General features: G+C 43.0%; 1 non-coding gene across 1 annotated transcript; it reads right to left on the minus strand.

Annotated features, from left to right (window-relative positions):
• Positions 1-4,893: 4,893 nt before the first annotated feature.
• Positions 4,894-4,976, minus strand: TRNAL-UAA (transfer RNA leucine (anticodon UAA)). The gene has a single exon. It is a non-coding gene; the product is annotated as a tRNA-Leu (tRNA).
• Between the last annotated feature and the right edge of the window lie 447 nt (positions 4,977-5,423).

A 5,423-nucleotide genomic window follows, 5' to 3' on the forward strand; every position in this document is an offset into this window, starting at 1 on the left:
GAGCCGGTGGTAGCGGCGCCGGAGGTCTTGGTGGTGGTGGCGGACCGTCCACCAGCACCCAGGCGCTGCTGTGCCGTCATGACCAAGTTGGCCACGTCTTCCAGCCATCGTTGGGCTGGAGACTCCGGGTCATGGACGACAGGCGGGTGTCGTAGGAGCGCGCCAGCAGCTTGAAGCGCACCCTGAGGCGTGCTGCCGTCGCCGTAGACGAGGAGGCGACGCTCCCCGTCTCGCCGTTCTCCTGCATCACCTGCGGCCGGTGACGCTGCGGACTTGTCGACCCTCTCAAGCGCCTCCCCCTGCTTAGGGCTTTGGCGCGGAGGGGGTGGAGGAGTACGAGCTCGACGGCGTGGATTCGGCTCCCCGTCGTCGCCGCTCACACTCGGCGAGAGGTCGTGCGTTTTTCCTTGCTCGGCCATTAGGCTGAACAAGAAAAACTTGGGGCACACGGAAGAGTCTGAGAGCTCTGAAAGCACACGCTGAGCCCCCTACCTGGCGCGCCAGATGACGGAGCTCGTGGCTCCTCACCGGGAGACCGCGCAGGCCCCCCTTTGCCAGTTCGGCCGGGGGCTTAGGGTGAAATCTCAAGCTCTCACTCTCTCTGTATGTGGAAATATCGTATGCCAGCCAGAAAACACGAGACACCGACGATCTATACAGGTTCGGGCCGCTGAGAAGCGTAATACCCTACTCCTGTGTTTTGGTGGATCTGCGTATGAATGAGCTACAAGTGTGAGCTGACTTCACCCCCGTTCTAAGCTCATAATCTGGGAAAGAATCAACCCCCTCTCTATGGGCAAGGTCCTCCTTTTATACTTCAAGGGGATACCACATGCACCCTTCTCTTTCCAAACTGGACTGTTCTTTTTCTCTTGAATGGGCGGAGATCAGCACGGTTGCTGTCCGAATGACGCTCCGATGGGACAGCCCACACCTACCTCCACTTCCGCCGGGGGTGAGCGCGTCGTGGGAACATGGCTGTGCGCTGACGATATGGTAAGTGTCAGACCGGTCACAAATCGGTCATTCTTGTCCACCGCGTGTAATCTTGGCAACGTGCATGTTTGCCCTTCTTCACACAACATCTTGCCTGTAATGGTTAAGATGAAGCCTGGCATATATCGACCGGGTCTAACGTGTCATCTCTAAGAGATAACACGCTTAACGCCGGCTTGAGACGAGTGACTAGAGGCTTTCGTCTTGACGGGATGGGGCATGGCGTGCGTCAGACCGCCAGTCGCCACCTAACCCGTGATCTGACCGGTCTGTGACTGGTCACAGACCGGATAAAGGGACGCGCCGTGCCGCACTGCATGCAGCGTGACACGCTTGACCAGACTGCAATAAATGCTGTTAGGTGAGCACAGCTGTGCTCACTTATCCCATATACGTGGCGCAGACTTCCTAAAGGGGGTCGGGGTGCCCCGGCCCTCGGGGCCAGGGCAAGCGCAACCCGACCCCCCCCCCCCCTCGGGGGAAATCAGGAGGAGGGCGGACACCTCACCCTCGGGCCCGACGTCCCCGAAGGTGCCAGGCCACGTGGGCGATTGTGTCTGCCTCAAGCCTCTAGTCATGATACTCCCGGTCCCATATCACCGACAACACCCTTAGAACAAATACAATAAAAATGTTTAAGCTAACGATAAAACTATCCAGCTCAGCATTATCTCATGTGGAGGATAGAGAGGAGATGTGAGAGAGAGGAGCAGGTAGTTATGCAAGAGACTGTATTGGCACAAACTCCTACTCCCTCCATAAAAAAAGCCAACCTAGAACTTGAATGGGACATAATCTAGTACAACGAATCTGAACAGACCTCTTTTATCCTCCAGTCCCACAGTCGATTTTCTTAACATTTCTATTTCTATTTTAAAAATAAACTGTTCTAAAATTTATTTTTATATCTAAGTCTTTTGGTCACACCAGTACACCAATTGGACTAGCATGACAAAACAATGCTTCTACCTTGTCCAACATAAAATTGTCACGTCTCTTTATTTTTGTCATGCCCTCTATGATATGGTGCGGTCGAAAAGTTAATATGTTTTGGAGGGCTTATTTTACAAATAAAATATTAGAAACGTTGAAACAATATAATAAAAGTTCCGCACAATCCCACATATCCGATGATGCAGGCAGCAATAGTGTGGGTCAGGGTTTACCAAACAGATTAGGGTGAGGGTGAGGTTATCGCTACCTCGCGGTTTGGTGGTTACCACGGTAACCATACGGTTATCACGAGATATACCGTGGTTTCAAAACTGAAAAAGTTACCACACGTAATAACCGTGCAATAACCATACAGTCTGGTAAACCCTAGTGTGGGCGCGATTGACCGGTCGAGCAGAGCTGTAAACAGACGTCATCTACTTCTAATAGCCTGTTTGCTTGCTTGTTGTTTACCGTTGCGTTATGATGTTGTTGGTTGCAGCTGTGGCAGCTTATCTGCATTGATATGTGGGTTTTGATGTATGACTATCACTAACTTTATCATCACACAGAAGTGCCCTTTTGATACACGTTGGGGGACAATGTTTAGTGGATTTAAAGGAGTAATTTAAAATAGAAATTGAGGTAACTTCGTTCTTTCTTATGCTATTATAGAAGTAACTTATAGTTAACAAGTTTTCAATAACTTTTTCTTCATATGAAAGTAGTAACATTTAATTCAACTGATTTGGAACTAAGGCCTGGTTTAGTTCCTAATTTTTTTTCCAAAAACAATAGACATATGTATGGAGCATTAAATATAGATTACAAACGCTAATTGCAGAGTTAGGGAGGAAATCGTGAGACGAATCTTTGGAATCTAATTAGTCCATGATTAGTCATAAGTGGTATAGTAATCCACATGTGCTAATGACAGATTAATTAGGCTCAAAAGATTTATCTCGCGATTTCCAGGCGAGTTATGAAATTAGTTTTTTTATTCATGTTCAAAAACCCCTTCCGGCATCTGATCAAACATCCGATGTGACACCCTAAAAAAAATTTTCGTGAACTAAACTGGGCCTAACTAGACACAAACTTGACGAATCGCAATTTCTGCAGCTTCACAATTTCCCAATGTTCAGGGCTATAAATGCAAGTTTCAGTTCATGGGAGTAAATTTTAGAAATAAGACAAACTTCACAAGTTGAAATTCCTGCACAAACTATTTGATGTGCCCCAGCCCCCGTCACATGATGATGAGCACATCCCTTGCTACAATTGACGTAAACAAGGGTGATGGTTTACGTCATACATCACATGAAGAAAATGAAGATGACGTAAACCAACTTGATGGATTACGTCTCAGTAAGAACGATCAAGCATCTCATGGTCCAATTATGCGCAGCCGTGCTAGGAAGATACAATAAGAGGTGAACTCGCTCTTTGCTTAACTTAACCTAAATTTTAGTGAGAATTTTATACTACATAAATGCTCTACATTTGTATTGCTAAGGTTTACGCCCGAGGACATCATCACTACGCAAAGAAGGATGTGTTACGTTGAAGACTACAAGGGTTACGTCGAGCAGGAATCAGCCCATGCCCAACCAGTAGCTGTCTACGCCAGCAAGAAGATTGTTTACGCTGCAAAAGGCTCAACTTCCAAGGCTTGTGCGACCCAACCAATCATATTTCTCCATGCTTAATATATATGGTTGGAAAGATAATCAAGTCTAGTTTCACCTTCAACAAATGGCTTATCATTTCGACTTCCTAATAAGGAGTTATGGACAAATCATTGAGTACTGCTCAGAAGCCAAACAGACGCATAAGTCTTCTCGGGAATTCATTTATTGTGACCTTCGAGCTAGCCTATATACTGTAAACTCCCAAGACCTTTCATTCTCATCTAGAAGGGTTGTTCCTAGTATAAATATCTCCTATGTTTTATCATTTGAAAGACTTTTGACAATGAAAATATGAACCCCTTTTGTTTAGTTGTGTGCTAATAAATTCAAAGAGAGATCTATACCCCTTTGCTCTTGTGATTTCCTTGTGAGATTACAGAAGCGGCATTCAACGCCTCCCAATTGATGCTCCTGGTCCCTTCGAGGTTTTTCCTTGGTTGATTGCAGGTTGTGTTGGTTGGTAACTTAAAGTGTGGTTAGGCGAACCCTCGATTCAGGTTGCCGTAATAGAGATGGTGGTTGGCTTCGAGTACGATCGCCAGCTGACACTATTATCTTGGCTGCTTGCAGCTAGTTATCTTGGTCTCTTTGAGGCTAGTTATCGGTTCTTGATCCTACGCCGTGAAGATCGTGACATCACCCCTACCAGGATCGTATCACTATTTTTTCAGACTGACCGTAGACAGACCGAAGTACAAAACTTCAAAACATGAACGCAGTTAGACTGAAGTAAAAATAAAAAACAAAAACAATTCTTTCAGTAGATTTAATGTAAACATGAATGTAGTCCTGAAGTACCAAAAAGAATCAAAATAAAATTTTAAACATTGAAATAAATCTTTGCTGCTCAAAACATGAACTCAGTCGGAGTGACTGAATGAAAAAAAATTAAAAAAATAGTAGATTTAATGAAAACTTGTGAAGTAAAAAAATAAAAAAAAATATTCAAAAGTTTGACTGAATGAAAAAAAATTAAAAAAAAGTAGATTTATTGTAAACATGAATATAGTCCTGAAGTACCAAAAAGAATCAAAATAAAATTTTAAACATTGAAATAAATCTTTGCTGCTCAAAACATGAACTCAGTCGGAGTGACTGAATGAAAAAAAAAATAGTAGATTTAATGAAAACTTGTGAAGTAAAAAAATAAAAAAAATATTCAAAAGTTTGACTGAATGAAAAAAAATAAAAAATAGTAGATTTAATGAAAACTCGTGAAGTAAAAAAATTAAAAAATATTCAAAAGTAAAAAAAAAATAAAAACATTTTTTTTTGCTGGCTGTGGGGTTCGAACCCACGCGCACTCATGTGCAGAAGATCTTAAGTCTTCCCCCTTAACCACTCGGGCAAACCAGCTGAATGCTTATTAATTTCGGTTGTTGAGTATAATCCTATATAAAAATCCAAGCCACAGTCGACACATCACTAGTTTACATTTCAGCCATATGCTGTATTCCACTTTCTTCGATCGGTACCTTATCATATCGTATTGCAAAGAAGAAACTGTTGTTCCTCAAGAAAAGAATAATTATATCACATGATATTTTTTTATCTGGAAGGAAGAAAGATCATTTTCATTGCAAAAATGATTCGGCCTTTTCTGATATCACATAATAATAATAATTGTACACCTCAGTTTAATAATCCTAAAGAATTTTGAACCCTATAATATTTACGAACCAGAACACCCCCAGGCCCCACCCCAAAAAAAGGTTTCATAATTATTTGTTTTAAAACTGAACAATATACAAGATTGAAATGATAAAAAAGCCCTCCTATAAAAATACATGTGGCGTGGCTAAC

Source organism: Oryza sativa, chromosome 11, assembly GCF_034140825.1.
Source record: "Oryza sativa Japonica Group chromosome 11, ASM3414082v1".
Classification (NCBI taxonomy): Eukaryota; Viridiplantae; Streptophyta; class Magnoliopsida; order Poales; family Poaceae; genus Oryza; species Oryza sativa.